This window comes from Lonchura striata, chromosome 6, assembly GCF_046129695.1.
Source record: "Lonchura striata isolate bLonStr1 chromosome 6, bLonStr1.mat, whole genome shotgun sequence".
NCBI classification, from domain to species: Eukaryota; Metazoa; Chordata; class Aves; order Passeriformes; family Estrildidae; genus Lonchura; species Lonchura striata.
The window spans coordinates 31,728,690-31,741,266 of NC_134608.1; positions in this window are offsets into that span (position 1 = coordinate 31,728,690).

The following is a 12,577-nucleotide window of genomic DNA, read 5'->3' on the forward strand; positions in this document are numbered from 1 at the left end:
CCGGGCCGCGCGCGCCGCGCCACGCCCCGCCACGCGCGCCGCGCGGCATCGCGGCGCCCCCTGCCGGCCGCGGCCTCGCGCCGCGCCCCGCCCCGCCCCGCCCCTCCGCGCCGCGCGCTGCTGCGTCACTGCGCGCGGGGAACGCCGGAGAGCCCCGGCATGGAGCGGCCGGGAGGGAGCCGGGGAACGCCGGAGAGCCCCGGCATGGAGCGGCCGGGAGGGAGCCGGGGAGCGCCGGAGAGCCCCGGCATGGAGCGGCCGGGAGGGAGCCGGGGAACGCCGGAGAGCCCCGGCATGGAGCGGCCGGGAGGGAGCCGGGGAACGCCGGAGAGCCCCGGCATGGAGCGGCCGGGAGGGAGCCGGGGAGCGCCGGAGAGCCCCGGCATGGAGCGGCCGGGAGGGAGCCGGGGAACGCCGGAGAGCCCCGGCATGGAGCGGCCGGGAGGGAGCCGGGGAACGCCGGAGAGCCCCGGCATGGAGCGGCCGGGAGGGAGCCGGGGAACGCCGGAGAGCCCCGGCATGGAGCGGCCGGGAGGGAGCCGGGGAACGCCGGAGAGCCCCGGCATGGAGCGGCCGGGAGGGAGCCGGGGAACGCCGGAGAGCCCCGGCATGGAGCGGCCGGGAGGGAGCCGGGGAACGCCGGAGAGCCCCGGCATGGAGCGGCCGGGAGGGAGCCGGGGAACGCCGGAGAGCCCCGGCATGGAGCGGCCGGGAGGGAGCCGGGGAACGCCGGAGAGCCCCGGCATGGAGCGGCCGGGAGGGAGCCGGGGAACGCCGGAGAGCCCCGGCATGGAGCGGCCGGGAGGGAGCAGGGGGATGCCGGAGAGCCCCGGGATGGAGCGGCCGGGAGGGAGCCGGGGAATGCCGGAGAGCCCCGGCATGGAGCGGCCGGGAGGGAGCCGGGGAATGTTGGATGATCCCGGTGATGGAGCGGCCGGGAGGGAGCAGGGGGATGCTGGATGATCCCGGTGATGGAGCGGCCGGGAGGGAGCCGGGGAATGCCGGGGAGCCCCGGCACGTAGCAGGCGGGAGGGAGCAGGGGGATGCCCGATGATCCCGGTGGTGGAGCTGGGGGTCCGCGCTCTCTGCCTGTCTGCCGGCCGCCAGTGACGAGCCATGGTTAGGAGTGTGCAATGCCCAGACTGACTGAGAAACCCACGGTAGCTCCACGCTCTGCTGCATTATCACAGAACCACAGAATAAGCTGATTTGGAAGGGCCGCACAGGGATGTCCAAGTCCCACTCGTGCATAGCACCATCCCCAAGAGTCACAGCATGTCCTCGAGAGCACTGCACTCTGCCAGGCTGTGCTGTTCCAGTGCTTAAACACCCTTTGGATGATAAACCTTTTCCTAATTCCAACCTAAGTCTCCCCTGACACAACTTCAGGACATTATCTTGGATCCTGTTACTGGTCACCGCAGAGAAGAGATTGGTGACCCCTCCAATTCCCCTGAACAAGAAAGTTGTAGACTGCAATGAGATTTCCCCTCAGTGACCTCGGCCACTCCTCATATGGCTTCCTTTCAAAACCTTTCACCATCTTCATTGCCCTACTTTGGATGCTTTCCAATAGCTTAATAACATCTTACACTGTGGTACCCAAAACTGCCCCCAGCACTGGAGGTGAGGCTGCCCCCAGTGCAGAGCAGAGCAGAGCAGAGGGGACAGTCCCCTCCCTTGCCCAGCTGTGATGCTGTGCCTGATGCACCTCAGGACACAGGTGGCCCTCCTGGCTGCCAGGGCGCTGCTGACTCTGTTCAACTTGCCACAAACCAGGACCTACAGGTCCCTTTCTGTGGTGCTGCTTCCCAGCCTCTCGTTCCCCATTCTGTCCATACATCGAGGGCTGCCCATCCCAGGTGCAGAATCCAGCATTGTCGCTTGTTGAAGTTCATATAATTGGTGATTGTCCAGCCCTCTGAGATGGTGTCTCTGCAGGGCATCCCTGCCTTTGAGGGAGCCAACAACTCCTCCCAGTTTTGTATTATCTGCAAATTTGTTTAGTATCCCTTCTAGTCCACAAAGGGCTCAAATTTTGTAATGAAAATATAATTTCTGTCAAGGTCCCATTTGTGTTTTCAGAAGCACACAAGTTGTACTCTGGCTACTCAGCAATGACTGTGGACCATCTAGCCGCTAATACTGACAGGTTCATTATGGTTATCCTAGGGGTCAGCTGTAGTAAGTTCCATTAAAAATTCCCACTTCTTTTATGTATTTTTCTTTGATTTTGTTTTTGATAAGCATACTTTCAGTTGTTTTAAATTTGTATGTGGATCTTGAAAAACAGTTCCCTTAGCTAAATAGTCTTATACCTTTTCTGAATATATTCCTTAGCCTATTTTCCTTTAACTTACTTTTTTTCTCCCGTCTTTTCCAAATTAAAGAAAAAATTAAAGTTTCTTTTATATTTTTGGTTTGGTTTTGTTTTTTTGGGGTTTTTTTGTGGTTTTTGTTTTGTTTTGTTTTGTTTTTTGCTTTTTAAATTTAAACAGTTGATTAATTTTTTAATATTTAAATTTTTTTGCAAGACCTAATTGTATATTTTCAAGTAAAATAATTACACATGACAGATTCCAGTTTTTGTAGTCTATCTTAGAACAATGCTTTTTACTACTTACTGTGACACTAAGTGTGATGTGGTAGGATGGCTATGGACAAAAGATGGAGTAATTTTAGTCATTAGAAACATCATGATTGTGAATGGATTAAGCAGGTTATCATGAGAAAAGCTGACCAAGAAGTTTTATATATACACACTGCACACATTTCTGTAGCTGCCCTAAGTGAAGCTGTACGAAACATGAAGGGAGGAATGAACAGTAAGATAGCAGCAAGGAGCTTTGCTTGTCCGTTCCCCTCTCTCAAGGGCAGCTCTTTTGCAGTTCCTTCCATGGCTCCCCTGTAAATGAGTTCTTTGTGCATGGCCTGACAGATTTGAACAGTCCAGTCTTCCAGATGGGTGAAGGAGTCTAACTAGATGTCCTGGTAATTATGGTAATTATAGTGGGACAGGATTTTATAAGATCATGATATGTAATCTCAATCACGTTTTTCTGCAGGAGTGAAAGAATATAGATTCAAATATATCCAGGTCTAACATGGAAATGTACACTTATTTATATTCAAAAATTACTTACTGGCTCCTTCCTCTTGTATTCTCATATTTTCAACCTTCATACTGGTACTTACTTGCATTTTTAAAGAATTCTAGTGATTACATCTGGTTATAGAGAAGTTCAGAAATTCTGTAAGTTTTTTCCCTAGCAGTTATCTTGAACTCTAAATTATATGTTTTATGTCATCTTCACAAATGTAAAAGTAGCTTCTCTGACAATTTATAGTGTATAACATAAATTTTGATAGCAATTGTGGATGCAATACAGAAATCTATTGTGTACTAATTAAAAGCTTGAATGCAGCAGAGCAAAGTACTTGTGCAGAAGGCAAAGAAAATGAGGATATAGGATGAATAATAAATTCACTAAAACTGGTTCTTCTGTTCTGAGCTGATTAAGGTGTTCTGACTGTGTAGTGTTAATACCAGTAATGTGACTCTTTTCCTGAAACCTGCAAAAGGGAATTCTATAATGATATTTTTTTCTTATGATGCCTACTCCATTTATTTCCAGATTGCATTTCTCACAAACAGCCTACTTGGTTTTTCTATTTCTCCTGACATTTTTTCTGCAATAAACTTTTCCTTCCAGATGTTGCATAAGTAGTACTATCCAAATTGATGCAGTAATTTTACCAGCCTGGCTTCTTTTTCATTCCTCCTTAGGCAGAATTTAAAGTCAATAAAATGCACTGACATTTGTGGACCTTCTCCCAGATCTGCCTGGGCTGTGCAGTGGATGGGAGATTTGAGGGGGCGGTAGTTACTCCAAGACTATTAACTGTTTAATCCTTAGCCCTCAGGTTGGAGACAGGATGGCTCAGGCAATTGGTAATGGGATAAAGCTTTTCACCTCTGAATTGCCAGCTCTGGGCCAGAATAGTAGGACAGGTTATTTCCACCATCTGGTGTCTGGTCAGCGACCCATATGAGGGAAATCAGTAGCCATCCCTGCTACTGGCGAATAGCTTTACAATTAACCCCCCTCGCCCCCCAACGCTTACTGTGAGAACGATTGCGCCACAGACAGCTCCAAATGAGCACGAGGGCTAAAAATCCCTCTAGAAACGTGACGACCAGGACTCAGCACACTGAAGGGAGTGTGGGAAAATTTGCCAGCATGAGCTGTCAGGGGATACTGTTTCACTGGGAATATTCACTTTACACAGGAAGCTAGATTTTAGACAGCAAACCACGGATGATTCTTGGCTGAAAACAACAGCAGCTTGTAAGAAGAGTAACACGATTTTTCTGTCATGCAGAAAAAGCTGAACTTCAAAAGGCAAATATCTACCAATAATATTTCTTGTTGGCATATGATATCAATACTCAAACAGATGAAAAGGGTGGTCTGTTCAAATGTGTAAAGTTTTTGCAACCTGAGATAGATTAGCAGATTTAATGAATAAAGAATTATGAATCAGTGTGCCATATTGGGATTATTTGTAACAAAGCACTTCTGGACACTACATCCATTTCCTATTTTAGAAAAAAGGCCAGCATCCATGAATTGGGCTAAAGTCTGAATTTCTGAAGTCTTCTGAAGCAATATTCTGTCTGAATCAAGAAACATAAGTTAAATAGTACTTGAAAGACAAAAAAAGCCCTCATACTGTAATATTAAAAACAGTGATCATATTAGAAATTATGGTTACTATGATATTTTATTTAAATATGTAAACAATAAAACAGTGCTAAGCAGCTTAGGGCTTTGCCTAATGTTCCTGAAGCAAAACTAGACTTGCAGAGTGATCACCTTGAGAGGAACTGAACGCCTAGGCCGTAATGAAGCGATTTAAGGAAATGTAGGAAGGCTGTTTTGCGCTTTGCGGCGCCGCTCACGCTGTGGCCGGCTGCCCCGGGCAGTCCGCGGCGCTCCCGCCGGCAGCCCGCGGCCCCGCCGGGCGCTCCGCCCGCCGCCGCCCAGCAGGGGGCGCGCCGGCTGCCCGCCCGCCCGGCCCGGCGCTTGCGGCGCGGGTTCGAGCCGGGCTGTGCGCGGCGCGCTCCAAGTGCCGTTTCCTTGCGTTTGTGAGGGACTGCTCCCTAAAACACCCCGGCCTTGCTGTGTTTGCTATGGTAGGACCTATGTTTGTCCTCTACTGTTATGGTATCGTCGCATTTTATTCATCATGAGCTATGGATTGCTCGGGCATCATAACCCTTGAATAATTTTTCTCATCCGCAATATTCAAGAAACAAACACAGTTATTTCTCACTATTAACATCTTGCAAGGGCAGTAGGTTTTTAAAATAAACAAGCTTGGCTTTGTAAAATGTAACTCAGGGTAGCATAAGATAAAGATTGCAATTCTTTTTGCGTGTGTATGGTGAGAATTTTCAGATTTCAATTACAGGCTGTGGTGGCTGTGATCTCACCTGTGTTTTGTAGTCTGGGATTTCACTGACATAGAAGCCATGGAATACATTCTGGCAAACAAAGAAGCTGGCTGAGACATCTCACCTCAAACATGAGCTTTTTCTGTTAGGTCTTCAATCTCAGAAACATATAGCTATTTTGGAAAGAATCTTTGTTATTGCAGACTCAGGTAATGACTAGCAAACAAGTACACCAAAATCATGTTGCATTCAATTACATCTATTTTATTTAACAATTTTTGTTTCAAAAATTAGTGATGGTTGTATCACTTTTTGTGCTGCCGTCTATACCTTCATTCTCTTTAATTTAATATATTTATTTCTCCCTTTAATCCTTCCATGTCCTTAAATCCTTTGGTTCAGCCTAATCCTTCAAATCCTATAATTACTTAAACAAAGCATTTTAACCTTGTGGCCTTCCTGGACTCTTGCCTATTGCTTATGACATGTAGGTCTTGCTTGACTAATTATGTTTACTGATGTATTTTCTTTCCTAGGAAAATTTCATGCCACATGCAGGGCTCAGTGTCACATTATTACTGTGAACATAGTAAAAATAGTGGCTGTCTTCCACTCTTAGACCAATGGCTTCTTTTGGCAGAATTTATAGTTGACTTTAGAGTAATCCCAAATAATTAATCCTAGTAAAGCCTAGATTTTTATAACTTTGATTTCAAGTAACTATTCTCAAATTCTTTGTGTCTCTTCAAAAGTGGTTTTTCATACTGTATAAGGTTTATAACCAGTTTAATTCAGGTGTCTAAGAATGATGATACTATATTGGTTTGCCTGAGTATTTGTCTAAACACTTAATAAACACATTATATTCATTCCACTTAGAAGATTCTGAATATTAGGATGAGGATGCTTGTTTATGGTATTTATAATTTTTCCTGGAAGGTATTTTGTAAATAAGTAGTCATAGCTTTGTTTATTTTATTTATTTTAATTTTTGAAAGAGGAATGAGTGGACCAGGGTCTGACTAAAATTAACAAGTGATTTTGTTGACAAGAATTATATTTAAAAACATAATGAAGAACAAGGAAATAAAAGGAAAGAAAGGTATTGGCAGGAAATTTAGAAAAAGCCTGCAATTTTAATGACCTACAGTACTGAAAGAAGATGCCCTGTTGACAATGATGAAAACAAATGATAATGTCATAAGAGACTGGGTTTAGTGAGGTCCAAAAGTGCAATGGAGAAAAGAATATAAGGGCAGAAAGAGACCGAGAAGACCACAGTGGTATCAAGGAGTGCCAAATTAAGTATGTGAAAATACAGAAAACAAACACCTGGAATGTGAGTAATAGAAAAAAAATCAGCCTGAAGGAATAAATATGTGTATCTGTGAATTTTGTGTGTATTCTAAATTATTATTAAATGTTATGATTCTAGCTGAAAAACTCCACAATCCTGTTTTCAACATTAAGCACCTGTGTTAGCAAAAAGTTCTAAACTATGAATGTTTTAATGTAAATGTAGTAAGAAAGATACATTTCTTTGGAGCTAATGATAAACAGAAGGTCATGAAATCTGCAATGTTGTTCTGTGTTCAGCTGTTCTAAAGCTGTTGTGGGGTGGTACATGTGCTTATAAAGGGATGTACATTGATAGCTTGAATCCTGCAAGCTCAAATAGAGGGAGACTCTCCTTGTTACTGTTTTTATGACCTGTGAGCAAAATTCTCAACCAATGTTTGAGCCACAGACTCTGGCCTTCACCTCTGTGCCTTTTATGTAGAGTTAATACATCACATATTTACCAGATGTACATGGAGTGACTTTTTTTAATATACACACATTACTTTAAACTGCCTGAGCAAACCATGGGAGCATTTATCAAAATAAGATGGGATGACTTTTAGGCACCGGAGGCTTGCACATCTGGGCTTGACACGGATTTATGGTATCACCTTTTCCAGCATGTCTTGGAAAGAAGTTTTGCCTAGGAAAATATGAATTCTCTTTATAAGGCACACAAAATTCAGCTGGAAGCAACAGAATGCCCAGAAATATTTTCTCAATATGATTTCCTGGGGGAATATCTTTTCCGGAGATTGAGTAACTGAGACTAAGCTATTGAAAATAAAACTGGTTCATAAAACAATTTTATTTTTTTTAATTTAGAATAACCAAACTACTAAACTCACTTTCCCATCCCACACCAAAAAGGACATAATTGTAGGTACAAGAAGGGAGAATAAACATGGGAAGATATAGGATGTGGGAGAAAATTCATTTCTGGAGAAGAGACATTTTGAAAAGACTTGTATGGTGCAATTTGTGGAGGAGACATGTAAATTTGGATTTCCCCCCAGTGGAGTCAATGAGAGCAGAACTATCTCATATCAAAGCTTACTAATTAACAAGGAAGATTGAGAAAAACACATTTAATGAATTCCTCAATACAATTAAAGACACTATAAAACAGCATTTAAAATGCATCTGCTGTGTAAAAAATGTGTAGGTAAAGATAATACAGGCTTTTTTTTTTTTTTTTTTTTTTTTTTTTTTTTTTTTACCAATCTACACTGTTGGAAAAATAGGGATGTTTTGGGACATGCACAGTTTTTGTGCATGTGGACCAAGTAAACAAATGTCTGTATCAGCTCAGATTTACTGCACAGTTGAGTTCACCTCTGCAGGATGTTACTGAGACAAATACCATAATATGATGTGATGCAACATAAAAGAGATCATTTAAGAAAGAAAGAAAAATATTGAAGTACTTAAAATTTAAGGGAAAATATTTTAATTGGTAGTAATGTGACAAAAATGGCAACATCTTAATACTGCTGCCAGGCCCCTTCAGACCCCTTCTTTTCTTCTTTCCTACAGCATTGTCATTTCTGATAAAAATGCTGTATATTTACTGAAAATAGCCTGATTATGACATTGCTTGTCTCTTGAAGAGAATTCATGGTGATTGCAGTGTCTTTGAGTTTGCTGTTGCTTGCATGAAATTATTACATCTGTGAAAAAAAGCTGAAAGTGAAATAAATCAATTTAAGGACCAGCCATACTTGTTCCCAATGATCAGTATTGAATTCCTGCAGCCTTTTAGTAATAATCATAATATTCATTATGCACAATGAGCACCAGTAGTCTACCACTATTAGAGCAACAGAGCATCAGCCTGATTTCTTCATTTTAGACCTGCTTCTTGATGTTAATCAGGAGTAATGCCTTAAGCAAACAAGTTCTGTGATATTTCCCTCTTTTATCTAAATATAACCTACAGGACCTTAACATGCAGAATCATCTGTGTCTATCCTGCAGCTTAATCTTGCATAATTTTCATAGCTTAATGTTGCCCTGTTTTCCCAGCTGTTTCATGTTGGTTAGATACCATCTTATGATCTTTGTTAAAGTCTGTCAGTACAAACCATCCCCCTTCTCCCCCCCACCCGCCCCCCCCCAAAAAAAAAAAAAACAAAAAAAAAAAACCACCGGTAATTCTTCAAGGAGTTTGGATTTGATGAGTTTTTAAACCTTTACTTTTTCCTGTGAGTTTAGGCTATGACAGCTACATTTTGCCTCTTTACTAAATGGTAAGGAGATAATAGGTTCTATTTTTACAATTTAAAATCTGGCTCTATTTTTATCCTTTCTGTGTCTGTTTATTCTTCTGCAGCTGCATTTTTCAGTATTTTCCTATTTGGCTACAGTTTGTCCATTTTGGGTTTAAAAAATTTGTATATATAACTCTTAGGCTGACATTTTTTTCTTTATATGCTTAGTTTCCATGAGATACAGATTTGGAAGATCTGTAAAAAACAATTATTCTTCTTCCTGTCTATTTTATTGTATTTTAAAATTTTATTATATGTTTTTTATTCTGTACCTGACCCTATGTATCTGTCATCCTGATTCTCCCTGCAAATAGGAGTGGGAGAGCTGCCAAGCTTCTAAGGGGCTGTGTGGGAGCCTCCAGATGTTGTCTTCATCTTGGAGCATCCATTATTTTGGTCTGTTGCTGTGACATTCTTTGCAACTTTCTGCACTTAACATGAAGAGTTGCCTGCTCCTCATTCAAATTTTAATATTGTGGTTTAAAGTGTGTTTAAGGGCAACAGAATTAATGAATTGCCACATTATGGGATCTCAGATGATAGCTCAGTTCTTATTTGTAATCATATTTTGCAAAATTTTCATTATTCTGATCAAACATAATGCTGTGGCTATTGACTGAAGAAAAGCTTTGTGGACACTTCTATAACTATTTCTGGTTTTTGTCGGTTCATTTAAAAACATAAAGATTCAAAGCAGATAATTTCTGTCAGTCTTTGTTAAAAATGTGGGGCATGTTTCCCTTCAGGGTTATCTACTTCATGCTCTGGACTTCATAGGAGACAATTTTTCATAACTTAAGCAGCCATTCTCAAAATCAGATTCAAATAAATTACATGAGTTGTAATAAAACTGAAGTGGAATTAAAATATTAAATACAACCTAAAATCCTGTGGCTGAGAAAGTCCACATCCAAGTTACCAAACTAGTGTGCAGCTATTAGGCTACAAATGTGTATCCAGGCATGCAAAGAAAGGACAAGGCAAGGATTTGTTATTTTAACTGCAATACTGCAGTACAATACCCAAACAATTTCATAACTCTCTCTTCTCCTGTGCCTGTACTATTTGGTTGTTTTGCACTTACTTCAAAGTATAGACTGTTTGTTTCTGTGTCAAAAAAAAAGTGCACTCTAGTTTTGATTGTACTTTACTTCTAAGCCTGTTATTCTGCATCACTCCACATGGTGTCTTCATGGACCGTAAACCTTTAAAAATAATTCAGAGCCAATTCCCTTGGAGTCCAGCCTTTCGTTCTTCCCTTCTCTCCTGTGCATGTGTGTATTAACACACAGCTCATGTCTGACTCATTTGTGATTTGACAAGATTTAAAGCTGTTTACTATGAAGATTTGATTTTTGTTTTCATTAAGGAAGGTGATCTAGTAAGTGAGTAATTGTAAGTTGCTTTAGGGAGTTAAGTATGTTAGAAGAACATGGCTTTTGAAGGCTTTGAAGTGATTATTCTTTACTTTCTAAATATGCACATTCAGAAGCAATGTTGTTCAATCCATTACTGTAGGTACTGTAGATTCCTGAGTAAGACAGTGGGATAGTGGAACAGCATGTGAAAAAAATCCCTCAGAAGAAAATCAGAGGAATGGAGTTTTTTCAGCCTGGAGAGAAGAAGGCTTGGGGTGATGCAGTTTCACTCCTTCAATACTTGAAAGTGCAGCTGTGTTGGAGAAGGAGGGGCTTTCTTCTTAAGCATGCATAGGGATGGGACAAGAGTCAATAGGCACAAGTTCTTCAGAAAAGAATTCCTGTGGGCACAGGAAAGATTTTCTTCACCATGAGAACAACTAAACTCTGGAATAGGTTGCTCAGAGAAATGGTTCCTCACAAGAGTTATTAAGAGCTTGGCTTGACAGAGCCCTGGGTAACCTAATCTAGATCTCTGCTTTCAAGAGTTTAGACCAGATTATTTTAACAGCCACCTTTCAACTTGGACTATTCTATGTTTGCATGATTGTACTTGTTATCGAATTTATAAAGTTGAATGTTGGAAATAATCTGTGTTTAAGGAGAAAATTCTAATGTTGCTTTTAGTGTGCTAGGGAATTGTTGTGATGAGGACCCAAAGCATAGTGGGTATACAATATATAGAAAGACAGAGACATAGGGAAAGACATGCAGAAAGAAGTAAAATATGTAAAAAGAGTATGTATGACCTATAAAAAATCATCCAACCTGGCAAAGTATTTCATGGGTTCCTTCTCCCATTTTGTGACAGCATCAGTTGCAATGAATGTCTTAGTTACTGAGACTGTGTTAGAGCTAAGATTTTAAGACCCTTCCCAGACTTTAGAAAGCCAGAGGAGTCATGTTCTCTCTGTTACTGGAGAAAGTGTCGGTCTGCATGGGCCATCCTTTCTACTGAGAAAACTGTAAAAACTATTCCACCTGATCTTTGATGCTAATCCACCAAATGTTTTATGCTTATAAAGCAGTGAGATTTTTGGTTTTACTTTGTCAAGACAAAATTATTTTCATATGTAAGAGCTGCCTGGAGACCTGGGTCAGTTATTGCACAAGCAGACTTTTTAAAAGTAGGTAGCTAAAAGCATGACAGATAATATATTCAATTCTTGGTGTACCTTGAAATTAGAAAGTTAGGATAAGAAAGCCTGGAAGTCCTCAAAAAATAGTATATATGCAGCATTTTAAAAGATCAAGGTGAATGTACATAACAGTTTTCTCTGAATTGCTAATCATTAATAGTGATAAAAAGAAATGCCTACACTGCCTTTTTTGGTGCAGAGAAGATACTACAGAGAATGAAGCATAAAACATAAAACTGTAAGTAAAAGGGGAAAGGATATCTTTTTAAAAATCACATCGCAGCAAATTGCCAAGGACAGTTTGGAAACCTCAAAGAGCAGATGTCACTATATCTTTTATGTAGCTACTTGCTGGTGTTTTAGATCCAGAACTCTGTGTTGCGTACCTTGGTTTCCTCTCACCTTCTGAGTTTTATATTCCTTCCTGTATGGAATCACCACAGTTCCAGCAGGAAGGATGGACACGCTAGTGTCTAACAGAGGAGGCAGACCTCCAAGTCAAACCTTGTAAATAGTCTTATTACGATTGTAATAAACCATAAATTAACTTACATGCAAGACAGCACTTTTTCAGGAGGTAGAGTTTTATCTCCAGGTTTTGTTGGAATGCAAAACTAGCTGCTGCTGCTTCCAATGAAAATGTCCCCGTTTCTTTAGAGAAGAAAACCTACAGTGATGCAAAATTCTTCCCAATGCTTCTTCCTTTTTAGATACTTGTGGAATAAACTCAGAGTAAATTAGTAATTTTGTTCATCAAACTCCTGCTGGGAGCTGGAATAAAGAACTGTTCACAGTGAAATAAATGACAGGTCTTTCAGTGTTATTATTTAATAGTAGGTTGGGATTTCATGCTTGGCATCTTTCACATTACGTTTTTGAAATCTGGTCATCCGCTGGTGCAAAAGTCTATATACAAACATCTCTCATTCCTCTTCTTAAATGAATTTATAT